The 23,603-nt window shown below is 39.8% G+C and overlaps 41 non-coding genes and 10 pseudogenes across 41 annotated transcripts; all 51 read left to right on the forward strand.

Annotated features, from left to right (window-relative positions):
- The first annotated feature begins 39 nt into the window (after positions 1-39).
- Positions 40-158, forward strand: LOC146017051 (5S ribosomal RNA). Its single transcript, XR_014449926.1, has one exon. It is a non-coding gene; the product is annotated as a 5S ribosomal RNA (ribosomal RNA).
- Positions 159-504: 346 nt separating this feature from the next.
- Positions 505-623, forward strand: LOC146014807 (5S ribosomal RNA). The gene has a single exon (XR_014447750.1). It is a non-coding gene; the product is annotated as a 5S ribosomal RNA (ribosomal RNA).
- Positions 624-968: 345 nt separating this feature from the next.
- Positions 969-1,087, forward strand: LOC146013318 (5S ribosomal RNA). Its single transcript, XR_014446296.1, has one exon. It is a non-coding gene; the product is annotated as a 5S ribosomal RNA (ribosomal RNA).
- A 345-nt stretch (positions 1,088-1,432) lies between these two features.
- Positions 1,433-1,551, forward strand: LOC146014471 (5S ribosomal RNA). The gene has a single exon (XR_014447424.1). It is a non-coding gene; the product is annotated as a 5S ribosomal RNA (ribosomal RNA).
- Positions 1,552-1,896: 345 nt separating this feature from the next.
- LOC146011410 (5S ribosomal RNA) lies at positions 1,897-2,015 on the forward strand (annotated as a pseudogene).
- Positions 2,016-2,360: 345 nt separating this feature from the next.
- LOC146013319 (5S ribosomal RNA) lies at positions 2,361-2,479 on the forward strand. The gene has a single exon (XR_014446297.1). It is a non-coding gene; the product is annotated as a 5S ribosomal RNA (ribosomal RNA).
- A 345-nt stretch (positions 2,480-2,824) lies between these two features.
- Positions 2,825-2,943, forward strand: LOC146017335 (5S ribosomal RNA). Its single transcript, XR_014450211.1, has one exon. It is a non-coding gene; the product is annotated as a 5S ribosomal RNA (ribosomal RNA).
- A 345-nt stretch (positions 2,944-3,288) lies between these two features.
- LOC146010479 (5S ribosomal RNA) lies at positions 3,289-3,407 on the forward strand (annotated as a pseudogene).
- A 345-nt stretch (positions 3,408-3,752) lies between these two features.
- LOC146015663 (5S ribosomal RNA) lies at positions 3,753-3,871 on the forward strand. Its single transcript, XR_014448577.1, has one exon. It is a non-coding gene; the product is annotated as a 5S ribosomal RNA (ribosomal RNA).
- A 345-nt stretch (positions 3,872-4,216) lies between these two features.
- Positions 4,217-4,335, forward strand: LOC146013320 (5S ribosomal RNA). Its single transcript, XR_014446298.1, has one exon. It is a non-coding gene; the product is annotated as a 5S ribosomal RNA (ribosomal RNA).
- Positions 4,336-4,680: 345 nt separating this feature from the next.
- On the forward strand, positions 4,681-4,799 carry LOC146011030 (5S ribosomal RNA; annotated as a pseudogene).
- Positions 4,800-5,144: 345 nt separating this feature from the next.
- Positions 5,145-5,263, forward strand: LOC146011053 (5S ribosomal RNA; annotated as a pseudogene).
- Positions 5,264-5,609: 346 nt separating this feature from the next.
- On the forward strand, positions 5,610-5,728 carry LOC146014835 (5S ribosomal RNA). The gene has a single exon (XR_014447777.1). It is a non-coding gene; the product is annotated as a 5S ribosomal RNA (ribosomal RNA).
- A 345-nt stretch (positions 5,729-6,073) lies between these two features.
- LOC146015361 (5S ribosomal RNA) lies at positions 6,074-6,192 on the forward strand. Its single transcript, XR_014448285.1, has one exon. It is a non-coding gene; the product is annotated as a 5S ribosomal RNA (ribosomal RNA).
- Positions 6,193-6,537: 345 nt separating this feature from the next.
- Positions 6,538-6,656, forward strand: LOC146015551 (5S ribosomal RNA). The gene has a single exon (XR_014448469.1). It is a non-coding gene; the product is annotated as a 5S ribosomal RNA (ribosomal RNA).
- Positions 6,657-7,001: 345 nt separating this feature from the next.
- LOC146016554 (5S ribosomal RNA) lies at positions 7,002-7,120 on the forward strand. The gene has a single exon (XR_014449443.1). It is a non-coding gene; the product is annotated as a 5S ribosomal RNA (ribosomal RNA).
- Positions 7,121-7,465: 345 nt separating this feature from the next.
- Positions 7,466-7,584, forward strand: LOC146014218 (5S ribosomal RNA). Its single transcript, XR_014447169.1, has one exon. It is a non-coding gene; the product is annotated as a 5S ribosomal RNA (ribosomal RNA).
- Positions 7,585-7,930: 346 nt separating this feature from the next.
- On the forward strand, positions 7,931-8,049 carry LOC146011418 (5S ribosomal RNA; annotated as a pseudogene).
- A 346-nt stretch (positions 8,050-8,395) lies between these two features.
- LOC146011554 (5S ribosomal RNA) lies at positions 8,396-8,504 on the forward strand (annotated as a pseudogene).
- A 345-nt stretch (positions 8,505-8,849) lies between these two features.
- Positions 8,850-8,968, forward strand: LOC146014167 (5S ribosomal RNA). The gene has a single exon (XR_014447120.1). It is a non-coding gene; the product is annotated as a 5S ribosomal RNA (ribosomal RNA).
- Positions 8,969-9,313: 345 nt separating this feature from the next.
- LOC146015503 (5S ribosomal RNA) lies at positions 9,314-9,432 on the forward strand. The gene has a single exon (XR_014448422.1). It is a non-coding gene; the product is annotated as a 5S ribosomal RNA (ribosomal RNA).
- Positions 9,433-9,777: 345 nt separating this feature from the next.
- LOC146013550 (5S ribosomal RNA) lies at positions 9,778-9,896 on the forward strand. Its single transcript, XR_014446524.1, has one exon. It is a non-coding gene; the product is annotated as a 5S ribosomal RNA (ribosomal RNA).
- Positions 9,897-10,241: 345 nt separating this feature from the next.
- LOC146010719 (5S ribosomal RNA) lies at positions 10,242-10,360 on the forward strand (annotated as a pseudogene).
- A 347-nt stretch (positions 10,361-10,707) lies between these two features.
- On the forward strand, positions 10,708-10,826 carry LOC146013321 (5S ribosomal RNA). The gene has a single exon (XR_014446299.1). It is a non-coding gene; the product is annotated as a 5S ribosomal RNA (ribosomal RNA).
- Positions 10,827-11,172: 346 nt separating this feature from the next.
- Positions 11,173-11,291, forward strand: LOC146017022 (5S ribosomal RNA). Its single transcript, XR_014449898.1, has one exon. It is a non-coding gene; the product is annotated as a 5S ribosomal RNA (ribosomal RNA).
- A 346-nt stretch (positions 11,292-11,637) lies between these two features.
- LOC146011474 (5S ribosomal RNA) lies at positions 11,638-11,746 on the forward strand (annotated as a pseudogene).
- A 345-nt stretch (positions 11,747-12,091) lies between these two features.
- LOC146014169 (5S ribosomal RNA) lies at positions 12,092-12,210 on the forward strand. Its single transcript, XR_014447122.1, has one exon. It is a non-coding gene; the product is annotated as a 5S ribosomal RNA (ribosomal RNA).
- Positions 12,211-12,555: 345 nt separating this feature from the next.
- Positions 12,556-12,674, forward strand: LOC146015504 (5S ribosomal RNA). Its single transcript, XR_014448423.1, has one exon. It is a non-coding gene; the product is annotated as a 5S ribosomal RNA (ribosomal RNA).
- A 345-nt stretch (positions 12,675-13,019) lies between these two features.
- Positions 13,020-13,138, forward strand: LOC146013664 (5S ribosomal RNA). The gene has a single exon (XR_014446636.1). It is a non-coding gene; the product is annotated as a 5S ribosomal RNA (ribosomal RNA).
- Positions 13,139-13,483: 345 nt separating this feature from the next.
- Positions 13,484-13,602, forward strand: LOC146016435 (5S ribosomal RNA). Its single transcript, XR_014449327.1, has one exon. It is a non-coding gene; the product is annotated as a 5S ribosomal RNA (ribosomal RNA).
- A 347-nt stretch (positions 13,603-13,949) lies between these two features.
- On the forward strand, positions 13,950-14,068 carry LOC146013323 (5S ribosomal RNA). The gene has a single exon (XR_014446301.1). It is a non-coding gene; the product is annotated as a 5S ribosomal RNA (ribosomal RNA).
- Positions 14,069-14,414: 346 nt separating this feature from the next.
- LOC146017033 (5S ribosomal RNA) lies at positions 14,415-14,533 on the forward strand. Its single transcript, XR_014449909.1, has one exon. It is a non-coding gene; the product is annotated as a 5S ribosomal RNA (ribosomal RNA).
- A 345-nt stretch (positions 14,534-14,878) lies between these two features.
- On the forward strand, positions 14,879-14,997 carry LOC146017568 (5S ribosomal RNA). The gene has a single exon (XR_014450435.1). It is a non-coding gene; the product is annotated as a 5S ribosomal RNA (ribosomal RNA).
- A 347-nt stretch (positions 14,998-15,344) lies between these two features.
- On the forward strand, positions 15,345-15,463 carry LOC146014210 (5S ribosomal RNA). The gene has a single exon (XR_014447161.1). It is a non-coding gene; the product is annotated as a 5S ribosomal RNA (ribosomal RNA).
- Positions 15,464-15,808: 345 nt separating this feature from the next.
- On the forward strand, positions 15,809-15,927 carry LOC146015505 (5S ribosomal RNA). The gene has a single exon (XR_014448424.1). It is a non-coding gene; the product is annotated as a 5S ribosomal RNA (ribosomal RNA).
- A 346-nt stretch (positions 15,928-16,273) lies between these two features.
- LOC146013779 (5S ribosomal RNA) lies at positions 16,274-16,392 on the forward strand. The gene has a single exon (XR_014446747.1). It is a non-coding gene; the product is annotated as a 5S ribosomal RNA (ribosomal RNA).
- A 346-nt stretch (positions 16,393-16,738) lies between these two features.
- LOC146013910 (5S ribosomal RNA) lies at positions 16,739-16,857 on the forward strand. The gene has a single exon (XR_014446874.1). It is a non-coding gene; the product is annotated as a 5S ribosomal RNA (ribosomal RNA).
- A 345-nt stretch (positions 16,858-17,202) lies between these two features.
- Positions 17,203-17,321, forward strand: LOC146016436 (5S ribosomal RNA). The gene has a single exon (XR_014449328.1). It is a non-coding gene; the product is annotated as a 5S ribosomal RNA (ribosomal RNA).
- A 347-nt stretch (positions 17,322-17,668) lies between these two features.
- On the forward strand, positions 17,669-17,787 carry LOC146013324 (5S ribosomal RNA). The gene has a single exon (XR_014446302.1). It is a non-coding gene; the product is annotated as a 5S ribosomal RNA (ribosomal RNA).
- Positions 17,788-18,133: 346 nt separating this feature from the next.
- LOC146017044 (5S ribosomal RNA) lies at positions 18,134-18,252 on the forward strand. Its single transcript, XR_014449920.1, has one exon. It is a non-coding gene; the product is annotated as a 5S ribosomal RNA (ribosomal RNA).
- Positions 18,253-18,597: 345 nt separating this feature from the next.
- LOC146017569 (5S ribosomal RNA) lies at positions 18,598-18,716 on the forward strand. Its single transcript, XR_014450436.1, has one exon. It is a non-coding gene; the product is annotated as a 5S ribosomal RNA (ribosomal RNA).
- A 347-nt stretch (positions 18,717-19,063) lies between these two features.
- LOC146016066 (5S ribosomal RNA) lies at positions 19,064-19,182 on the forward strand. Its single transcript, XR_014448968.1, has one exon. It is a non-coding gene; the product is annotated as a 5S ribosomal RNA (ribosomal RNA).
- Positions 19,183-19,527: 345 nt separating this feature from the next.
- On the forward strand, positions 19,528-19,646 carry LOC146010959 (5S ribosomal RNA; annotated as a pseudogene).
- Positions 19,647-19,992: 346 nt separating this feature from the next.
- On the forward strand, positions 19,993-20,111 carry LOC146013325 (5S ribosomal RNA). The gene has a single exon (XR_014446303.1). It is a non-coding gene; the product is annotated as a 5S ribosomal RNA (ribosomal RNA).
- A 345-nt stretch (positions 20,112-20,456) lies between these two features.
- LOC146013327 (5S ribosomal RNA) lies at positions 20,457-20,575 on the forward strand. The gene has a single exon (XR_014446304.1). It is a non-coding gene; the product is annotated as a 5S ribosomal RNA (ribosomal RNA).
- A 344-nt stretch (positions 20,576-20,919) lies between these two features.
- On the forward strand, positions 20,920-21,038 carry LOC146010270 (5S ribosomal RNA). The gene has a single exon (XR_014444785.1). It is a non-coding gene; the product is annotated as a 5S ribosomal RNA (ribosomal RNA).
- Positions 21,039-21,383: 345 nt separating this feature from the next.
- Positions 21,384-21,492, forward strand: LOC146011578 (5S ribosomal RNA; annotated as a pseudogene).
- Positions 21,493-21,838: 346 nt separating this feature from the next.
- On the forward strand, positions 21,839-21,957 carry LOC146015380 (5S ribosomal RNA). Its single transcript, XR_014448304.1, has one exon. It is a non-coding gene; the product is annotated as a 5S ribosomal RNA (ribosomal RNA).
- Positions 21,958-22,302: 345 nt separating this feature from the next.
- Positions 22,303-22,421, forward strand: LOC146013328 (5S ribosomal RNA). Its single transcript, XR_014446305.1, has one exon. It is a non-coding gene; the product is annotated as a 5S ribosomal RNA (ribosomal RNA).
- A 344-nt stretch (positions 22,422-22,765) lies between these two features.
- Positions 22,766-22,884, forward strand: LOC146015068 (5S ribosomal RNA). The gene has a single exon (XR_014448000.1). It is a non-coding gene; the product is annotated as a 5S ribosomal RNA (ribosomal RNA).
- Positions 22,885-23,230: 346 nt separating this feature from the next.
- On the forward strand, positions 23,231-23,349 carry LOC146013330 (5S ribosomal RNA). Its single transcript, XR_014446307.1, has one exon. It is a non-coding gene; the product is annotated as a 5S ribosomal RNA (ribosomal RNA).
- The last annotated feature ends 254 nt before the right edge of the window (positions 23,350-23,603 follow it).

The raw sequence follows: 23,603 nt of genomic DNA on the forward strand, positions 1-23,603 counted from the left end.
TGATAGAAGTAGAAGAGGGCAAAAAAGTGCCTGTATCTCACCTACAGCCATACCACATTGGATAGGCCCAATCTCGTCTGATCTTGGAAGCTAAGCAGTGTTGGGCCTAGTTAGTACTTGGGTGGGAGACCACCTCGGAACACCAGGTGCTGTAGGTTTTTTCACATTACTGGCAAATTGTTTTTATTCTCTAGCTATTTAAATTGGAAACTTTTTCTTTTTATTGCCAGCACAGACATTTGGAAGAGGTCAAACAGACACAATAGCCATCACCTAAAGACTTACCACACTGTTTAGGCTCAATTCCAACTGCTTTTGGCAGCTAAACAGTGTTGAGCCTCTTTTTTTAGTTTAATTTAAGACCCCCTGCTAATATCATGTCCTGTAGGTCTTTTTACTTTACCAACACATGATTTTTTTCAGTAAGCCAATACAGTTAGGAAACTTTTGTATTAGCTTACCTGGTGATAGAAGTAGAAGAGGGCAAAAAAGTGCCTTTATTTCACCTACAGCCATACCACATTGGATAGGCCCAAACTCGTCTGATCTTGGAAGCTAAGCAGTGTTGGGCCTGGTTAGTACTTGGGTGGGAGACCACCTGGGAACACCAGGTGCTGTAGGTTTTTTCACATTACTAGCAAATTGTTTTTATTCTCTAGCTATTTATATTGGAAACTTTTTCATTTTATTGCCAGTACAGACATTTGGAAGAGGTCAAACAGACACAATAGCCATCACCTAAAGACTTACCACACTGTTTAGGCCCAATTCCAACTGCTTTTGGCAGCTAAACAGTGTTGAGCCTCTTTAGTAGTTTAATTTAAGACCCCCTGCTAATATCATGTCCTGTAGGTCTTTTTACATTACCAACACATGATTTTTTTCAGTAAGCCAATACAGTTAGGAAACTTTTGTATTAGCTTACCTGGTGATAGAAGTAGAAGAGGGCAAAAAAGTGAATTTAACTCACCTACAGCCATACCACATTGGATAGGCCCAATCTCGTCTGATCTTGGAAGCTAAGCAGTGTTGGGCCTGGTTAGTACTTGGGTGGGAGACCACATGGGAACACCAGGTGCTGTAGGTTTTTTCACATTACTGGCAAATTGTTTTTATTCTCTAGCTATTTATATTGGAAACTTTTTCATTTTATTGCCAGCACAGACATTTGGAAGAGGTCAAACAGACACAATAGCCATCACCTAAAGACTTACCACAATGTTTCGGCTCAATTCCAACTGCTTTTGGCAGCTAAACAGTGTTGAGCCTATTTTGTAGTTTAATTTAAGACCCCCTGCTAATATCATGTCCTGTAGGTCTTTTTACATTACCAACACATGATTTTTTTCAGTAAGCCAATACAGTTAGGAAACTTTTGTATTAGCTTACCTGGTAATAGAAGTAGAAGAGGGCAAAAAAGTGGCTTTAACTCACCTACAGCTATACCACATTGGATAGGCCCAATCTCGTCTGATCTTGGAAGCTAAGCAGTGTTGGGCCTGGTTAGTACTTGGGTGGGAGACCACATGGGAACACCAGGTGCTGTAGGTTTTTTCACATTACTGGCAAGTTGTTTTTATTCTCTAGCTATTTAAATTGGAAACTTTTTCTTTTTATTGCCAGCACAGACATTTGGAAGAGGTCAAACAGACACAATAGCCATCACCTAAAGACTTACCACACTGTTTAGGCCCAATTCCAACTGCTTTTGGCAGCTAAACAGTGTTGAGCCTCTTTAGTAGTTTAATTTAAGACCCCCTGCTAATATCATGTCCTGTAGGTCTTTTTACATTACCAACACATGATTTTTTTCAGTAAGCCAATACAGTTAGGAAACTTTTGTATTAGCTTACCTGGTGATAGAAGTAGAAGAGGGCAAAAAAGTGCCTGTATCTCACCTACAGCCATACCACATTGGATAGGCCCAATCTTGTTTTATCTTTGAAGCTAAGCAGTGTTGGGCCTGGTTAGTACTTGGGTGGGAGACCACATGGGAACACCAGGTGCTGTAGGTTTTTTCACATTACTGGCAAATTGTTTTTATTCTCTAGCTCATTAAATTGGAAACTTTTTCTTTTTATTGCCAGTACAGACATTTGGAAGAGGTCAAACAGACACAATAGCCATCACCTAAAGACTTACCACACTGTTTAGGCCCAATTCCAACTGCTTTTGGCAGCTAAACAGTGTTGAGCCTCTTTAGTAGTTTAATTTAAGACCCCCTGCTAATATCATGTCCTGTAGGTCTTTTTACATTATCAACACATGATTTTTTTCAGTAAGCCAATACAGTTAGGAAACTTTTGTATTAGCTTACCTGGTGATAGAAGTAGAAGAGGGCAAAAAAGTGAATTTAACTCACCTACAGCCATACCACATTGGATAGGCCCAATCTCGTCTGATCTTGGAAGCTAAGCAGTGTTGGGCCTGGTTAGTACTTGGGTGGGAGACCACATGGGAACACCAGGTGCTGTAGGTTTTTTCACATTACTGGCAAATTGTTTTTATTCTCTAGCTATTTATATTGGAAACTTTTTCATTTTATTGCCAGCACAGACATTTGGAAGAGGTCAAACAGACACAATAGCCATCACCTAAAGACTTACCACGATGTTTCGGCTCAATTCCAACTGCTTTTGGCAGATAAACAGTGTTGAGCCTCTTTTGTAGTTTAATTTGAGACCCCCTGCTAATATCATGTCCTGTAGGTCTTTTTACATTACCAACACATGATTTTTTTCAGTAAGCCAATACAGTTAGGAAACTTTTGTATTAGCTTACCTGGTAACAGAAGTAGAAGAGGGCAAAAAAGTGGCATTAACTCACCTACAGCTATACCACATTGGATAGGCCCAATCTCGTCTGATCGTGGAAGCTAAGCAGTGTTGGGCCTGGTTAGTACTTGGGTGGGAGACCACATGGGAACACCAGGTGCTGTAGGTTTTTTCACATTACTGGCAAATTGTTTTTATTCTCTAGCTATTTAAATTGGAAACTTTTTCTTTTTATTGCCAGCACAGACATTTGGAAGAGGTCAAACAGACACAATAGCCATCACCTAAAGACTTACCACACTGTTTAGGCCCAATTCCAACTGCTTTTGGCAGCTAAACAGTGTTGAGCCTCTTTAGTAGTTTAATTTAAGACCCCCTGCTAATATCATGTCCTGTAGGTCTTTTTACATTACCAACACATGATTTTTTTCAGTAAGCCAAAACAGTTAGGAAACTTTTTTATTAGCTTACCTGGTGATAGAAGTAGAAGAGGGCAAAAAAGTGCCTGTATCTCACCTACAGCTATACCACATTGGATAGGCCCAATCTCGTCTGATCTTGGAAGCTAAGCAGTGTTGGCCCTGGTTAGTACTTGGGTGGGAGACCACATGGGAACACCAGGTGCTGTAGGCTTTTTCACATTACAGGCAAATTGTTTTTATTCTCTAGCTATTTAAATTGGAAACTTTTTCTTTTTATTGCCAGTACAGATATTTGGAAGAGGTCAAACAGACACAATAGCCATCACATAAAGACTTACCACACTGTTTAGGCCCAATTCCAACTGCTTTTGGCAGCTAAACAGTGTTGAGCCTCTTTAGTAGTTTAATTTAAGACCCCCTGCTAATATCATGTCCTGTAGGTCTTTTTACATTACCAACACATGATTTTTTTCAGTAAGCCAATACAGTTAGGAAACTTTTTTATTAGCTTACCTGGTGATAGAAGTAGAAGAGGGCAAAAAAGTGCCCATATTTCACCTACAGCCATACCACATTGGATAGGCCCAATCTCGTCTGTTCTTGGAAGCTAAGCAGTGTTGGGCCTGGTTAGTACTTGGGTGGGAGACCACATGGGAACACCAGGTGCTGTAGGTTTTTTCACATTACAAGCAAATTGTTTTTATTCTCTAGCTATTTAAGTAGGAAACTTTTTCTTTTTATTGCCAGCACAGACATTTGGAAGAGGTCAAACAGACACAATAGCCATCACCTAAAGACTTACCACACTGTTTAGGCCCAATTCTAACTGCTTTTGGCAGCTAAACAGTGTTGAGCCTCATTAGTAGTTTAATTTAAGACCCCCTGCTAATATCATGTCCTGTAGGTCTTTTTACATTACCAACACATGATTTTTTTCAGTAAGCCAATACAGTTAGGAAACTTTTGTATTAGCTTAGCTGGTGATAGAAGTAGAAGAGGGCAAAAAAATGCAGTTAATTCACCTACAGCCATACCACATTGGATAGGCCCAATCTCGTCTGATCTTGGAAGCTAAGCAGTGTTGGGCCTGGTTAGTACTTGGGTGGGAGACCACATGGGAACACCAGGTGCTGTAGGTTTTTTCACATTACTGGCAAATTGTTTTTATTCTCTAGCTATTTAAATTGGAAACTTTATCTTTTTATTGCTAGCACAGACATTTGGAAGAGGTCAAACAGACACAATAGCCATCACCTAAAGACTTACCAAACTGTTTAGGCCCAATTCCAACTGCTTTTGGCAGCTAAACAGTGTTGAGCCTCTTTAGTAGTTTAATTTAAGACCCTCTGCTAATATCATGTCCTGTAGGTCTTTTTACATTACCAACACATGATTTTTTTCAGTAAGCCAATACAGTTAGGAAACTTTTTTATTAGCTTACCTGGTGATAGAAGTAGAAGAGGGCAAAAAAGTGCCTGTATCTCAACTACAGCCATACCACATTGGATAGGCCCAATCTCGTCTGATCTTGGAAGCCAAGTAGTGTTGGGTCTGGTTAGTACTTGGGTGGGAGACCACATGGGAACACCAGGTGCTGTAGGTTTTTTCACATTACAGGCAAATTGTTTTTATTCTCTAGCTATTTAAATTGGAAACTTTTTCTTTTTATTGCCAGCACAGACATTTGGAAGAGGTCAAACAGACACAATAGCCATCACCTAAAGACTTACCAAACTGTTTAGGCCCAATTCCAACTGCTTTTGGCAGCTAAACAGTGTTGAGCCTCTTTAGTAGTTTAATTTAAGACCCCCTGCTAATATCATGTCCTGTAGGTCTTTTTGCATTACCAACACATGATTTTTTTCAGTAAGCCAATACAGTTAGGAAACTTTTTTATTAGCTTACCTGGTGATAGAAGTACAAGAGGGCAAAAAAGTGCCTATGTCTCAACTACAGCCATACCACATTGGATAGGCCCAATCTCATCTGATCTTGGAAGCTAAGAAGTGTTGGGCCTGGTTAGTACTTGGGTGGGAGACCACATGGGAACACCAGGTGCTTTAGGTTTTTTCACATTAAAGGCAAATTGTTTTTATTCTCTAGCTATTTAAATTGAAAACTTTTTCTTTTTATTGCCAGTACAGACATTTGGAAGAGGTCAAACAGACACAATAGCCATCACCTAAAGACTTACCACACTGTTTAGGCCCAATTCCAACTGCTTTTGGCAGCTAAACAGTGTTGGGCCTCTTTAGTAGTTTAATTTAAGACTCCCTGCTAATATCATGTCCTGTAGGTCTTTTTACATTACCAACACATGATTTTTTTCAGTAAGCCAATACAGTTAGGAAACTTTTTTATTAGCTTACCTGGTGATAGAAGTAGAAGAGGGCAAAAAAAGTGCCTGTATCTCACCTACAGCCATACCACATTGGATAGGCCCAATCTCGTCTGATCTTGGAAGCTAAGCAGTGTTGGGCCTGGTTAGTACTTGGGTGGGAGACCACATGGGAACACCAGGTGCTGTAGTTTTGTTCACATTACAGTCAAATTGTTTTTATTCTCTAGCTATTTAAATTGGAAACTTTTTCTTTTTATTGCCAGTACAGACATTTGGAAGAGGTCAAACAGACACAATAGCCATCACCTAAAGACTTGCCACACAGTTTAGGCCCAATTCCAACTGCTTTTGGCAGCTAAACAGTGTTGAGCCTGTTTAGTAGTTTAATTTAAGACCCCCTGCTAATATCATGTCCTGTAGGTCTTTTTACTTTACCAACACATGATTTTTTTCAGTAAGCCAATACAGAGTGGAAACTTTTGTATTAGCTTACCTGGTGATAGAAGTAGAAGAGGGCAAAAAAGTGCCTGTATCTCACCTACAGCCATACCACATTGGATAGGCCCAATCTCATCTGATCTTGGAAGCTAAGCAGTGATGGGCCTGGTTAGTACTTGGGTGGGAGACCACCTGGGAACACCAGGTGCTGTAAGTTTTTTCACATTACTGGCAAATTGTTTTTATTCTCTAGCTATTTATATTGGAAACTTTTTCTTTTTATTGCCAGCACAGACATTTGGAAGAGGTCAAACAGACACACTAGCCATCACCTAAAGACTTACCACACTGTTTCGGCTCAATTCCAACTGCTTTTGGCAGCTAAACAGTGTTGAGCCTCTTTTGTAGTTTAATTTAAGACCCCCTGCTAATATCATGTCCTGTAGGTCTTTTTACATTACCAACACATGATTTTTTTCAGTAAGCCAATACGGTTAGGAAACTTTTGTATTAGCTTACCTGGTGATAGAAGTAGAAGAGGGCAAAAAAGTGCCTGTATCTCACCTACAGCCATACCACATTGGATAGGCCCAATCTCGTCTGATCTTGGAAGCTAAGCAGTGTTGGGCCTGGTTAGTACTTGGGTGGGAGACCACATGGGAACACCAGGTGCTGTAAGTTTTTTCACATTACTGGCAAATTGTTTTTATTCTCTAGCTATTTATATTGGAAACTTTTTCTTTTTATTGCCAGCACAGACATTTGGAAGAGGTCAAACAGACACACTAGCCATCACCTAAAGACTTACCACACTGTTTTGGCTCAATTCCAACTGCTTTTGGCAGCTAAACAGTGTTGAGCCTCTTTTGTAGTTTAATTTAAGACCCCCTGCTAATATCATGTCCTGTAGGTCTTTTTACATTACCAACACATGATTTTTTTCAGTAAGCCAATACAGTTAGGAAACTTTTGTATTAGCTTACCTGGTGATAGAAGTAGAAGAGGGCAAAAAAGTGCCTGTATCTCACCTACAGCCATACGACATTGGATAGGCCCAATCTCGTCTGATCTTGGAAGCTAAGCAGTGTTGGGCCTGGTTAGTACTTGGGTGGGAGACCACATGGGAACACCAGGTGCTGTAGGTTTTTTCACATTACAGGCAAATTGTTTTTATTCTCTAGCTATTTATATTGGAAACTTTTTCTTTTTATTGCCAGCACAGACATTTGGAAGAGGTCAAACAGACACAATAGCCATCACCTAAAGACTTACCACACTGTTTAGGCTCAATTCCAACTGCTTTTGGCAGCTAAACAGTGTTGAGCCTCTTTTGTAGTTTAATTTAAGACCCCCTGCTAATATCATGTCCTGTAGGTCTTTTTACATTACCAACACATGATTTTTTTCAGTAAGCCAATACAGTTAGGAAACTTTTTTATTAGCTTACCTTGTGATAGAAGTAGAAGAGGGCAAAAAAGTGCCTGCATTTCATCTACAGCTATACCACATTGGATAGGCCCAATCTCATCTGATCTTGGAAGCTAAGCAGTGTTGGGCCTGGTTAGTACTTGGGTGGGAGACCACCTGGGAACACCAGGTGCTGTAGGTTTTTTCACATTACAGGCAAATTGTTTTTATTCTCTAGCTATTTAAATTGGAAACTATTTCTTTTTATTGCCAGCACAGACATTTGGAAGAGGTCAAACAGACACAATAGCCATCACCTAAAGACTTACCACACTGTTTAGGCCCAATTCCAACTGCTTTTGGCAGCTTAACAGTGTTGAGCCTCTTCAGTAGTTTAATTTAAGACCCCCCTGCTAATATCATGTCCTGCAGGTCTTTTTACATTACCAACACATGATTTTTTTCAGTAAGCCAATACAGTTAGGAAACTTTTTTATTAGCTTACCAGGTGATAGAAGTAGAAGAGGGCAAAAAAGTGCCTGTATCTCACCTGCAGCCATACCACATTGAGTAGGCCCAATGTCGTCTGATCTTGGAAGCTAAGCAGTGTTGGGCCTGGTTAGTGCTTAGGTGGGAGACCACATGGGAACACCAGGTGCTGTAGGTTTTTTCACATTACTGGCAAATTGTTTTTATTCTCTAGCTATTTAAATTGGAAACTTTTTTCTTTTTATTGCCAGTACAGACATTTGGAAGAGGTCAAACAGACACAATAGCCATCACCTAAAGACTTACCACACTGTTTAGGCTCAATTCCAACTGCTTTTGGCAGCTAAACAGTGTTGAGCCTCTTTTGTAGTTTAATTTAAGACCCCCTGCTAATATCATGTCCTGTAGGTCTTTTTACATTATCAACACATGATTTTTTTCAGTAAGCCAATACAGTTAGGAAACTTTTGTATTAGCTTACCTGGTGATAGAAGTAGAAGAGGGCAAAAAAGTGCCTGTATCTCACCTACAGCCATACCACATTGGATAGGCCTGATCTTGGAAGCTAAGCAGTGTTGGGCCTGGTTAGTACTTGGGTGGGAGACCACTTTGGAAAACCAGGTGCTGTAGGTTTTTTCACATTACTGGCAAATTGTTTTTATTCTCTAGCTATTTATATTGGAAACTTTTTCTTTTTATTGCCAGCACAGACATTTGGAAGAGGTCAAACAGACACAATAGCCATCACCTAAAGACTTACCACACTGTTTAGGCTCAATTCCAACTGCTTTTGGCAGCTAAACAGTGTTGAGCCTGTTTAGTAGTTTAATTTAAGACCCCCTGCTAATATCATGTCCTGTAGGTCTTTTTACATTACCAACACATGATTTTTTTCAGTAAGCCAATACAGTTAGGAAACTTTTTTATTAGCTTACCAGGTGATAGAAGTAGAAGAGGGCAAAAAAGTGCCTGTATCTCACCTACAGCCATACCACATTGGATAGGCCCAATCTCGTCTGATCTTGGAAGCTAAGCAGTGTTGGGCCTGGTTAGTACTTAGGTGGGAGACCACATGGGAACACCAGGTGCTGTAGGTTTTTTCACATTACTGGCAAATTGTTTTTATTCTCTAGCTATTTATATTGGAAACTTTTTCTTTTTATTGCCAGCACAGACATTTGGAAGAGGTCAAACAGACACAATAGCCATCACCTAAAGACTTACCACATTGTTTAGGCTCAATTCCAACTGCTTTTGGCAGCTAAACAGTGTTGAGCCTCTTTTGTAGTTTAATTTAAGACCCCCTGCTAATATCATGTCCTGTAGGTCTTTTTACATTACCAACACATGATTTTTTTCATTAAGCCAATACAGTTAGGAAACTTTTGTATTAGCTTACCTGGTGATAGAAGTAGAAGAGGGCAAAAAAGTGCCTGTATCTCACCTACAGCCATACCACATTGGATAGGCCCAATCTCGTCTGATCTTGGAAGCTAAGCAGTGTTGGGCCTGGTTAGTACTTAGGTGGGAGACCACATGGGAACACCAGGTGCTGTAGTTTTTTTCACATTACTGGCAAATTGTTTTTATTCTCTAGCTATTTAAATTGGAAACTTTTTCTTTTTATTGCCAGTACAGACATTTGGAAGAGGTCAAACAGACACAATAGCCATCACCTAAAGACTTACCACACTGTTTAGGCCCAATTCCAACTGCTTTTGGCAGCTAAACAGTGTTGAGCCTCTTTAGTAGTTTAATTTAAGACCCCCTGCTAATATCATGTCCTGTAGGTCTTTTTACATTACCAACACATGATTTTTTTCAGTAAGCCAATACAGTTAGGAAACTTTTTTATTAGCTTACCTGGTGATAGAAGTAGAAGAGGGCAAAAAAGTGCCTGTATCTCACCTACAGCCATACCACATTGGATATGCCCAATCTCGTCTGATCTTGGAAGCTAAGCAGTGTTGGGCCTGGTTAGTACTTGGGTGGGAGACCACATGGGAACACCAGGTGCTGTAGGTTTTTTCACATTACAGGCAAATTGTTTTTATTCTCTAGCTATTTAAATTGGAAACTTTTTCTTTTTATTGCCAGTACAGACATTTGGAAGAGGTCAAACAGACACAATAGCCATCACCTAAAGACTTACCACACTGTTTAGGCCCAATTCCAACTGCTTTTGGCAGCTAAACAGTGTTGAGCCTCTTTTGTAGTTTAATTTAAGACCCCTTGCTAATATCATGTCCTGTAGGTCTTTTTACATTACCAACACATGATTTTTTTCAGTAAGCCAATACAGTTAGGAAACTTTTGTATTAGCTTACCTGGTGATAGAAGTAGAAGAGGGCAAAAAAGTGCCTTTATCTCACCTACAGCCATACCACATTGGATAGGCCCAATCTTGTCTGATCTTGGAAGCTAAGCAGTGTTGAGCCTGGTTAGTACTTGGGTGGGAGACCACTTGGGAACCCCAGGTGCTGTAGGTTTTTTCACATTACTGGCAAATTGTTTTTTATTCTCTAGCTATTTAAATTGGAAACTTTTTCTTTTTATTGCCAGTACAGACATTTGGAAGAGGTCAAACAGACACAATAGCCATCACCTAAAGACTTACCACACTGTTTAGGCCCAATTCCAACTGCTTTTGGCAGCTAAACAGTGTTGAGCCTCTTTTGTAGTTTAATTTAAGACCCCCCTGCTAATATCATGTCCTGTAGGTCTTTTTACATTACCAACACATGATTTTTTTCAGTAAGCCAATACAGTTAGGAAACTTTTGTATTAGCTTACCTGGTGATAGAAGTAGAAGAGGGCAAAAAAGTGCCTTTAACTCACCTACAGCCATACCACATTGGATAGGCCCAATCTCGTCTGATCTTGGAAGCTAAGCAGTGTTGGGCCTGGTTAGTACTTGGGTGGGAGACCACATGGGAACACCAGGTGCTGTAGGTTTTTTCACATTACTGGCAAATTATTTTTATTCTCTAGCTATTTAAATAGGAAACTTTTTCTTTTTATTGCCAGCACAGACATTTGGAAGAGGTCAAACAAACACAATAGCCATCACCTAAAGACTTACCACACTGTTTAGGCCCAATTCCAACTGCTTTTGGCAGCTAAACAGTGTTGAGCCTCTTTAGTAGTTTAATTTAAGACCCCCTGCTAATATCATGTCCTGTAGGTCTTTTTACATTACCAACACATGATTTTTTTTCAGTAAGCCAATACAGTTAGGAAACTTTTTTATAAGCTTACCTGGTGATAGAAGTAGAAGAGGGAAAAAAAGTGCCTGTATTTCACCTACAGCCATACCACATTGGATAGGCCCAATCTCGTCTGATCTTGGAAGCTAAGCAGTGTTGGGCCTGGTTAGTACTTGGGTGGGAGACCTCATGGGAACACCAGGTGCTGTAGGTTTTTTCACATTACTGGCAAATTGTTTTTATTCTCTAGCTATTTAAATTGGAAACTTTTTTCTTTTTATTGCCAGTACAGACATTTGGAAGAGGTCAAACAGACACAATAGCCATCACCTAAAGACTTACCACACTGTTTAGGCTCAATTCCAACTGCTTTTGGCAGCTAAACAGTGTTGAGCCTCTTTTGTAGTTTAATTTAAGACCCCCTGCTAATATCATGTCCTGTAGGTCTTTTTACATTATCAACACATGATTTTTTTCAGTAAGCCAATACAGTTAGGAAACTTTTGTATTAGCTTACCTGGTGATAGAAGTAGAAGAGGGCAAAAAAGTGCCTGTATCTCACCTACAGCCATACCACATTGGATAGGCCTGATCTTGGAAGCTAAGCAGTGTTGGGCCTGGTTAGTACTTGGGTGGGAGACCACCTGGGAAAACCAGGTGCTGTAGGTTTTTTCACATTACTGGCAAATTGTTTTTATTCTCTAGCTATTTATATTGGAAACTTTTTCTTTTTATTGCCAGCACAGACATTTGGAAGAGGTCAAACAGACACAATAGCCATCACCTAAAGACTTACCACACTGTTTAGGCTCAATTCCAACTGCTTTTGGCAGCTAAACAGTGTTGAGCCTGTTTAGTAGTTTAATTTAAGACCCCCTGCTAATATCATGTCCTGTAGGTCTTTTTACATTACCAACACATGATTTTTTTCAGTAAGCCAATACAGTTAGGAAACTTTTTTATTAGCTTACCAGGTGATAGAAGTAGAAGAGGGCAAAAAAGTGCCTGTATCTCACCTACAGCCATACCACATTGGATAGGCCCAATCTCGTCTGATCTTGGAAGCTAAGCAGTGTTGGGCCTGGTTAGTACTTAGGTGGGAGACCACATGGGAACACCAGGTGCTGTAGGTTTTTTCACATTACTGGCAAATTGTTTTTATTCTCTAGCTATTTATATTGGAAACTTTTTCTTTTTATTGCCAGCACAGACATTTGGAAGAGGTCAAACAGACACAATAGCCATCACCTAAAGACTTACCACATTGTTTAGGCTCAATTCCAACTGCTTTTGGCAGCTAAACAGTGTTGAGCCTCTTTTGTAGTTTAATTTAAGACCCCCTGCTAATATCATGTCCTGTAGGTCTTTTTACATTACCAACACATGATTTTTTTCATTAAGCCAATACAGTTAGGAAACTTTTGTATTAGCTTACCTGGTGATAGAAGTAGAAGAGGGCAAAAAAGTGCCTGTATCTCACCTACAGCCATACCACATTGGATAGGCCCAATCTCGTCTGATCTTGGAAGCTAAGCAGTGTTGGGCCTGGTTAGTACTTAGGTGGGAGACCACATGGGAACACCAGGTGCTGTAGTTTTTTTCACATTACTGGCAAATTGTTTTTATTCTCTAGCTATTTAAATTGGAAACTTTTTCTTTTTATTGCCAGTACAGACATTTGGAAGAGGTCAAACAGACACAATAGCCATCACCTAAAGACTTACCACACTGTTTAGGCCCAATTCCAACTGCTTTTGGCAGCTAAACAGTGTTGAGCCTCTTTAGTAGTTTAATTTAAGACCCCCTGCTAATATCATGTCCTGTAGGTCTTTTTACATTACCAACACATGATTTTTTTCAGTAAGCCAATACAGTTAGGAAACTTTTTTATTAGCTTACCTGGTGATAGAAGTAGAAGAGGGCAAAAAAGTGCCTGTATCTCACCTACAGCCATACCACATTGGATATGCCCAATCTCGTCTGATCTTGGAAGCTAAGCAGTGTTGGGCCTGGTTAGTACTTGGGTGGGAGACCACATGGGAACACCAGGTGCTGTAGGTTTTTTCACATTACAGGCAAATTGTTTTTATTCTCTAGCTATTTAAATTGGAAACTTTTTCTTTTTATTGCCAGTACAGACATTTGGAAGAGGTCAAACAGACACAATAGCCATCACCTAAAGACTTACCACACTGTTTAGGCCCAATTCCAACTGCTTTTGGCAGCTAAACAGTGTTGAGCCTGTTTAGTAGTTTAATTTAAGACCCCCTGCTAATATCATGTCCTGTAGGTCTTTTTACATTACCAACACATGATTTTTTTCAGTAAGCCAATACAGTTAGGAAACTTTTGTATTAGCTTACCTGGTGATAGAAGTAGAAGAGGGCAAAAAAGTGCCTGTATCTCACCTACAGCCATACCACATTGGATAGGCCCAATCTCGTCTGATCTTGGAAGCTAAGCAGTGTTGAGCCTGGTTAGTACTTGGGTGGGAGACCACTTGGGAACACCAGGTGCTGTAGGTTTTTTCACATTACTGGCAAATTGTTTTTTATTCTCTAGCTATTTAAATTGGAAACTTTTTCTTTTTATTGCCAGTACAGACATTTGGAAGAGGTCAAACAGACACAATAGCCATCACCTAAAGACTTACCACACTGTTTAGGCCCAATTCCAACTGCTTTTGGCAGCTAAACAGTGTTGAGCCTCTTTTGTAGTTTAATTTAAGACCCCCCTGCTAATATCATGTCCTGTAGGTCTTTTTACATTACCAACACATGATTTTTTTCAGTAAGCCAATACAGTTAGGAAACTTTTGTATTAGCTTACCTGGTGATAGAAGTAGAAGAGGGCAAAAAAGTGCCTTTAACTCACCTACAGCCATACCACATTGGATAGGCCCAATCTCGTCTGATCTTGGAAGCTAAGCAGTGTTGGGCCTGGTTAGTACTTGGGTGGGAGACCACATGGGAACACCAGGTGCTGTAGGTTTTTTCACATTACTGGCAAATTATTTTTATTCTCTAGCTATTTAAATAGGAAACTTTTTCTTTTTATTGCCAGCACAGACATTTGGAAGAGGTCAAACAAACACAATAGCCATCACCTAAAGACTTACCACACTGTTTAGGCCCAATTCCAACTGCTTTTGGCAGCTAAACAGTGTTGAGCCTCTTTAGTAGTTTAATTTAAGACCCCCTGCTAATATCATGTCCTGTAGGTCTTTTTACATTACCAACACATGATTTTTTTTCAGTAAGCCAATACAGTTAGGAAACTTTTTTATAAGCTTACCTGGTGATAGAAGTAGAAGAGGGAAAAAAAGTGCCTGTATTTCACCTACAGCCATACCACATTGGATAGGCCCAATCTCGTCTGATCTTGGAAGCTAAGCAGTGTTGGGCCTGGTTAGTACTTGGGTGGGAGACCTCATGGGAACACCAGGTGCTGTAGGTTTTTTCACATTACAGGCAAATTGTTTTTATTCTCTAGCTATTTAAATTGGAAACTTTTTCTTTTTATTGCCAGCACAGACATTTGGAAGAGGTCAAACAGACACAATAGCCATCACCTAAAGACTTACCACACTGTTTAGGCTCAATTACAACTGCTTTTGGCAGCTAAACAGTGTGGAGCCTCTTTTGTAGTTTAATTTAAGACCCCCTGCTAATGTCATGTCCTGTAGGTCTTTTTACATTACCAACACATGATTTTTTTCAGTAAACCAATACAGTTAGGAAACTTTTGTATTAGCTTACCTGGTGATAGAAGTAGAAGAGGGCAAAAAAGTGCCTTTAACTCACCTACAGCCATACCACAGTGGATAGGCCCAATCTCGTCTGATCTTCGAAGCTAAGCAGTGTTGGGCCTGGTTAGTACTTGGGTGGGAGACCACATGGGAACACCAGGTGCTGTAGGTTTTTTCACATTACTGGCAAATTGTTTTTATTCTCTAGCTATTTATATTGGAAACTTTTTTATTTTTATTGCCAGCACAGACATTTGGAAGAGGTCAAACAGACACAATAGCCATCACCTAAAGACTTACCACACTGTTTAGGCTCAATTCCAACTGCTTTTGGCAGCTAAACAGTGTTGAGCCTCTTTTGTAGTTTAATTTAAGACCCCCTGCTAATATCATGTCCTGTAGGTCTTTTTACATTACAAACACATGATTTTTTTTAAGTAAGCCAATACAGTTAGGAAACTTTTTTATTAGCTTACCTGGTGATAGAAGTAGAAGAGGGCAAAAAAGTGCCTGTATCTCACCTACAGCCATACCACAATGGATAGGCCCAATCTCGTCTGATCTTGGAAGCTAAGCAGTGTTGGGCCTGGTTAGTACTTGGGTGGGAGACCACCTGGGAACACCAGGTGCTGTAGGTTTTTTCACATTACTGGCAAATTGTTTTTATTCTCTAGCTATTTAAATTGGAAACTTTTTCTTTTTATTGCCAGCACAGACATTTGGAAGAGGTCAAACAGACACAATAGCCATCACCTAAAGACTTACCACATTGTTTAGGCTCAATTCCAACTGCTTTTGGCAGCTAAACAGTGTTGAGCCTCTTTTGTAGTTTAATTTAAGACCCCCTGCTAATATCATGTCCTGTAGGTCTTTTTACATTACCAACACATGATTTTTTTCATTAAGCCAATACAGTTAGGAAACTTTTGTATTAGCTTACCTGGTGATAGAAGTAGAAGAGGGCAAAAAAGTGCCTGTATCTCACCTACAGCCATACCACATTGGATAGGCCCAATCTCGTCTGATCTTGGAAGCTAAGCAGTGTTGGGCCTGGTTAGTACTTAGGTGGGAGACCACATGGGAACACCAGGTGCTGTAGTTTTTTTCACATTACTGGCAAATTGTTTTTATTCTCTAGCTATTTAAATTGGAAACTTTTTCTTTTTATTGCCAGTACAGACATTTGGAAGAGGTCAAACAGACACAATAGCCATCACCTAAAGACTTACCACACTGTTTAGGCCCAATTCCAACTGCTTTTGGCAGCTAAACAGTGTTGAGCCTCTTTAGTAGTTTAATTTAAGACCCCCCTGCTAATATCATGTCCTGTAGGTCTTTTTACATTACCAACACATGATTTTTTTCAGTAAGCCAATACAGTTAGGAAACTTTTGTATTAGCTTACCTGGTGATAGAAGTAGAAGAGGGCAAAAAAGTGCCTGTATCTCACCTACAGCCATACCACATTGGATATGCCCAATCTCGTCTGATCTTGGAAGCTAAGCAGTGTTGGGCCTGGTTAGTACTTGGGTGGGAGACCACATGGGAACACCAGGTGCTGTAGGTTTTTTCACATTACAGGCAAATTGTTTTTATTCTCTAGCTATTTAAATTGGAAACTTTTTCTTTTTATTGCCAGTACAGACATTTGGAAGAGGTCAAACAGACACAATAGCCATCACCTAAAGACTTACCACACTGTTTAGGCCCAATTCCAACTGCTTTTGGCAGCTAAACAGTGTTAAACCTGTTTAGTAGTTTAATTTAAGACCCCCTGCTAATATCATGTCCTGTAGGTCTTTTTACATTACCAACACATGATTTTTTTTAAGTAAGCCAATACAGTTAGGAAACTTTTTTATTAGCTTACCTGGTGATAGAAGTAGAAGAGGGCAAAAAAGTGCCTGTATCTCACCTACAGCCATACCACAATGGATAGGCCCAATCTCATCTGATCTTGGAAGCTAAGCAGTGTTGGGCCTGGTTAGTACTTGGGTGGGAGACCACCTGGGAACACCAGGTGCTGTAGGTTTTTTCACATTACTGGCAAATTGTTTTTATTCTCTAGCTATTTAAATTGGAAACTTTTTCTTTTTATTGCCAGCACAGACATTTGGAAGAGGTCAAACAGACACAATAGCCATCACCTAAAGACTTACCACACTGTTTAGGCTCAATTCCAACTGCTTTTGGCAGCTAAACAGTGTTGAGCCTCTTTTGTAGTTTAATTTAAGACCCCTTGCTAATATCATGTCCTGTAGGTCTTTTTACATTACCAACACATGATTTTTTTCAGTAAGCCAATACAGTTAGGAAACTTTTGTATTAGCTTACCTGGTGATAGAAGTAGAAGAGGGCAAAAAAGTGCCTGTATCTCACCTACAGCCATACCACATTGGATAGGCCCAATCTCGTCTGATCTTGGAAGCTAAGCAGTGTTGAGCCTGGTTAGTACTTGGGTGGGAGACCACTTGGGAACACCAGGTGCTGTAGGTTTTTTCACATTACTGGCAAATTGTTTTTTATTCTCTAGCTATTTAAATTGGAAACTTTTTATTTTTATTGCCAGTACAGACATTTGGAAGAGGTCAAACAGACACAATAGCCATCACCTAAAGACTTACCACACTGTTTAGGCCCAATTCCAACTGCTTTTGGCAGCTAAACAGTGTTGAGCCTCTTTTGTAGTTTAATTTAAGACCCCCCTGCTAATATCATGTCCTGTAGGTCTTTTTACATTACCAACACATGATTTTTTTCAGTAAGCCAATACAGTTAGGAAACTTTTGTATTAGCTTACCTGGTGATAGAAGTAGAAGAGGGCAAAAAAGTGCCTTTAACTCACCTACAGCCATACCACATTGGATAGGCCCAATCTCGTCTGATCTTGGAAGCTAAGCAGTGTTGGGCCTGGTTAGTACTTGGGTGGGAGACCACATGGGAACACCAGGTGCTGTAGGTTTTTTCACATTACTGGCAAATTATTTTTATTCTCTAGCTATTTAAATAGGAAACTTTTTCTTTTTATTGCCAGCACAGACATTTGGAAGAGGTCAAACAAACACAATAGCCATCACCTAAAGACTTACCACACTGTTTAGGCCCAATTCCAACTGCTTTTGGCAGCTAAACAGTGTTGAGCCTCTTTAGTAGTTTAATTTAAGACCCCCTGCTAATATCATGTCCTGAAGGTCTTTTTACATTACCAACACATGATTTTTTTTCAGTAAGCCAATACAGTTAGGAAACTTTTTTATAAGCTTACCTGGTGATAGAAGTAGAAGAGGGAAAAAAAGTGCCTGTATTTCACCTACAGCCATACCACATTGGATAGGCCCAATCTCGTCTGATCTTGGAAGCTAAGCAGTGTTGGGCCTGGTTAGTACTTGGGTGGGAGACCTCATGGGAACACCAGGTGCTGTAGGTTTTTTCACATTACAGGCAAATTGTTTTTATTCTCTAGCTATTTAAATTGGAAACTTTTTCTTTTTATTGCCAGCACAGACATTTGGAAGAGGTCAAACAGACACAATAGCCATCACCTAAAGACTTACCACACTGTTTAGGCTCAATTACAACTGCTTTTGGCAGCTAAACAGTGTGGAGCCTCTTTTGTAGTTTAATTTAAGACCCCCTGCTAATGTCATGTCCTGTAGGTCTTTTTACATTACCAACACATGATTTTTTTCAGTAAACCAATACAGTTAGGAAACTTTTGTATTAGCTTACCTGGTGATAGAAGTAGAAGAGGGCAAAAAAGTGCCTTTAACTCACCTACAGCCATACCACAGTGGATAGGCCCAATCTCGTCTGATCTTCGAAGCTAAGCAGTGTTGGGCCTGGTTAGTACTTGGGTGGGAGACCACATGGGAACACCAGGTGCTGTAGGTTTTTTCACATTACTGGCAAATTGTTTTTATTCTCTAGCTATTTATATTGGAAACTTTTTTATTTTTATTGCCAGCACAGACATTTGGAAGAGGTCAAACAGACACAATAGCCATCACCTAAAGACTTACCACACTGTTTAGGCTCAATTCCAACTGCTTTTGGCAGCTAAACAGTGTTGAGCCTCTTTTGTAGTTTAATTTAAGACCCCCTGCTAATATCATGTCCTGTAGGTCTTTTTACATTACAAACACATGATTTTTTTTAAGTAAGCCAATACAGTTAGGAAACTTTTTTATTAGCTTACCTGGTGATAGAAGTAGAAGAGGGCAAAAAAGTGCCTGTATCTCAACTACAGCCATACCACAATGGATAGGCCCAATCTCGTCTGATCTTGGAAGCTAAGCAGTGTTGGGCCTGGTTAGTACTTGGGTGGGAGACCACCTGGGAACACCAGGTGCTGTAGGTTTTTTCACATTACTGGCAAATTGTTTTTATTCTCTAGCTATTTAAATTGGAAACTTTTTCTTTTTATTGCCAGCACAGACATTTGGAAGAGGTCAAACAGACACAATAGCCATCACCTAAAGACTTACCACACTGTTTAGGCTCAATTCCAACTGCTTTTGGCAGCTAAACAGTGTTGAGCCTCTTTTGTAGTTTAATTTAAGACCCCTTGCTAATATCATGTCCTGTAGGTCTTTTTACATTACCAACACATGATTTTTTTCAGTAAGCCAATACAGTTAGGAAACTTTTGTATTAGCTTACCTGGTGATAGAAGTAGAAGAGGGCAAAAAAGTGCCTGTATCTCACCTACAGCCATACCACATTGGATAGGCCCAATCTCGTCTGATCTTGGAAGCTAAGCAGTGTTGAGCCTGGTTAGTACTTGGGTGGGAGAGCACTTGGGAACACCAGGTGCTGTAGGTTTTTTCACATTACAGGCAAATTGTTTTTATTCTCTAGCTATTTAAATTGGAAACTTTTTCTTTTTATTGCCAGTACAGACATTTGGAAGAGGTCAAACAGACACAATAGCCATCACCTAAAGACTTACCACACTGTTTAGGCCCAATTCCAACTGCTTTTGGCAGCTAAACAGTGTTGAGCCTCTTTTGTAGTTTAATTTAAGACCCCCCTGCTAATATCATGTCCTGTAGGTCTTTTTACATTACCAACACATGATTTTTTTCAGTAAGCCAATACAGTTAGGAAACTTTTGTATTAGCTTACCTGGTGATAGAAGTAGAAGAGGGCAAAAAAGTGCCTTTAACTCACCTACAGCCATACCACATTGGATAGGCCCAATCTCGTCTGATCTTGGAAGCTAAGCAGTGTTGGGCCTGGTTAGTACTTGGGTGGGAGACCACATGGGAACACCAGGTGCTGTAGGTTTTTTCACATTACTGGCAAATTATTTTATTCTCTAGCTATTTAAATAGGAAACTTTTTCTTTTTATTGCCAGCACAGACATTTGGAAGAGGTCAAACAGACACAATAGCCATCACCTAAAGACTTACCAAACTGTTTAGGCCCAATTCCAACTGCTTTTGGCAGCTAAACAGTGTTGAGCCTCTTTTGTAGTTTAATTTAAGACCCCCCTGCTAATATCATGTCCTGTAGGTCTTTTTACATTACCAACACATGATTTTTTTCAGTAAGCCAATACAGTTAGGAAACTTTTGTATTAGCTTACCTGGTGATAGAAGTAGAAGAGGGCAAAAAAGTGCCTTTAACTCACCTACAGCCATACCACATTGGATAGGCCCAATCTCGTCTGATCTTGGAAGCTAAGCAGTGTTGGGCCTGGTTAGTACTTGGGTGGGAGACCACATGGGAACACCAGGTGCTGTAGGTTTTTTCACATTACTGGCAAATTATTTTATTCTCTAGCTATTTAAATAGGAAACTTTTTCTTTTTATTGCCAGCACAGACATTTGGAAGAGGTCAAACAGACACAATAGCCATCACCTAAAGACTTACCAAACTGTTTAGGCCCAATTCCAACTGCTTTTGGCAGCTAAACAGTGTTGAGCCTCTTTAGTAGTTTAATTTAAGACCCCCTGCTAATATCATGTCCTGTAGGTCTTTTTACATTACCAACACATGATTTTTTTCAGTAAGCCAATACAGTTAGGAAACTTTTTTATTAGCTTACCTGGTGATAGAAGTAGAAGAGGGCAAAAAAGTGCCTGTATCTCACCTACAGCCATACCACATTGGGTAGGCCCAATCTCATCTGATCTTGGAAGCTAAGCAGTGTTGGGCCTGGTTAGTACTTGGGTGGGAGACCACATGTGAACACCATGTGCTGTAGGTTTTTTCACATTACAGGCAAATTGTTTTTATTCTCTAGCTATTTAAATTGGAAACTTTTTCTTTTTATTGCCAGTACAGACATTTGGAAGAGGTCAAACAGACACAATAGCCATCACCTAAAGACTTACCACACTGTTTAGGCCCAATTCCAACTGCTTTTGGCAGCTAAACAGTGTTGAGCCTCTTTAGTAGTTTAATTTAAGACCCCCTGCTAATATCATGTCCTGTAGGTCTTTTTACATTACCAACACATGATTTTTTTCAGTAAGCCAATACAGTTAGGAAACTTTTTTATTAGCTTACCTGGTGATAGAAGTAGAAGAGGGCAAAAAAGTGCCTGTATCTCACCTACAGCCATACCACATTGGATAGGCCTGATCTTGGAAGCTAAGCAGTGTTGGGCCTGGTTAGTACTTGGGTGGGAGACCACATGGGAACACCAGGTGCTGTATGTTTTTTCACATTACAGGCAAATTGTTTTTATTCTCTAGCTATTTAAATTGGAAACTTTTTATTTTTATTGCCAGTACAGACATTTGGAAGAGGTCAAACAGACACAATAGCCATCACCTAAAGACTTACCACACTGTTTAGGCCCAATTCCAACTGCTTTTGGCAGCTAAACAGTGTTGAGCCTGTATAGTAGCTTAATTTAAGACCCCCTGCTAATATCATGTCCTGTAGGTCTTTTTACATTACCAACACATGATTTTTTTTAAGTAAGCCAATACAGTTAGGAAACTTTTTTATTAGCTTACCTGGTGATAGAAGTAGAAGAGGGCAAAAAAGTGCCTGTATCTCACCTACAGCCATACCACATTGGATAGGCCCAATCTCGTCTGATCTTGGAAGCTAAGCAGTGTTGGGCCTGGTTAGTACTTGGGTGGGAGACCACCTGGGAACACCAGGTGCTGTAGGTTTTTTCACATTACTGGCAAATTGTTTTCATTCTCTAGCTATTTAAATTGGAAACTTTTTCTTTTTATTGCCAGCACAGACATTTGGAAGAGGTCAAACAGACACAATAGCCATCACCTAAAGACTTACCACACTGTTTAGGCTCAATTCCAACTGCTTTTGGCAGCTAAACAGTGTTGAGCCTCTTTTGTAGTTTAATTTAAGACCCCCTGCTAATATCATGTCCTGTAGGTCTTTTTACATTACCAACACATGATTTTTTTCAGTAAGCCAATACAGTTAGGAAACTTTTGTATTAGCTTACCTGGTGATAGAAGTAGAAGAGGGCAAAAAAGTGCCTTTAACTCACCTACAGCCATACCACATTGGATAGGCCCAATCTCGTCTGATCTTGGAAGCTAAGCAGTGTTGGGCCTGGTTAGTACTTGGGTGGGAGACCACATGGGAACACCAGGTGCTGTAGGTTTTTTCACATTACTGGCAAATTATTTTATTCTCTAGCTATTTAAATAGGAAACTTTTTCTTTTTATTGCCAGCACAGACATTTGGAAGAGGTCAAACAGACACAATAGCCATCACCTAAAGACTTACCAAACTGTTTAGGCCCAATTCCAACTGCTTTTGGCAGCTAAACAGTGTTGAGCCTCTTTAGTAGTTTAATTTAAGACCCCCTGCTAATATCATGTCCTGTAGGTCTTTTTACATTACCAACACATGATTTTTTTCAGTAAGCCAATACAGTTAGGAAACTTTTTTATTAGCTTACCTGGTGATAGAAGTAGAAGAGGGCAAAAAAGTGCCTGTATCTCACCTACAGCCATACCACATTGGATAGGCCCAATCTCATCTGATCTGGGAAGCTAAGCAGTGTTGGGCCTGGTTAGTACTTGGGTGGGAGACCACATGGGAACACCAGGTGCTGTAGGTCTTTTCACATTACAGGCAAATTGTTTTTATTCTCTAGCTATTTAAATTGGAAACTTTTTCTTTTTATTGCCAGTACAGACATTTGGAAGAGGTCAAACAAACACAATAGCCATCACCTAAAGACTTACCACACTGTTTAGGCCCAATTCCAACTGCTTTTGGCAGCTAAACAGTGTTGAGCCTCTTTTGTAGTTTAATTTAAGACCCCCCTGCTAATATCATGTCCTGTAGGTCTTTTTACATTACCAACACATGATTTTTTTCAGTAAGCCAATACAGTTAGGAAACTTTTGTATTAGCTTACCTGGTGATAGAAGTAGAAGAGGGCAAAAAAGTGCCTTTAACTCACCTACAGCCATACCACATTGGATAGGCCCAATCTCGTCTGATCTTGGAAGCTAAGCAGTGTTGGGCCTGGTTAGTACTTGGGTGGGAGACCACATGGGAACACCAGGTGCTGTAGGTTTTTTCACATTACTGGCAAATTATTTTATTCTCTAGCTATTTAAATAGGAAACTTTTTCTTTTTATTGCCAGCACAGACATTTGGAAGAGGTCAAACAGACACAATAGCCATCACCTAAAGACTTACCAAACTGTTTAGGCCAAATTCCAACTGCTTTTGGCAGCTAAACAGTGTTGAGCCTCTTTAGTAGTTTAATTTAAGACCCCCTGCTAATATCATGTCCTGTAGGTCTTTTTACATTACCAACACATGAT

Source organism: Crinia signifera, chromosome 6 (assembly GCF_055691185.1).
Source record: "Crinia signifera chromosome 6, ASM5569118v1, whole genome shotgun sequence".
NCBI classification, from domain to species: domain Eukaryota; kingdom Metazoa; phylum Chordata; class Amphibia; order Anura; family Myobatrachidae; genus Crinia; species Crinia signifera.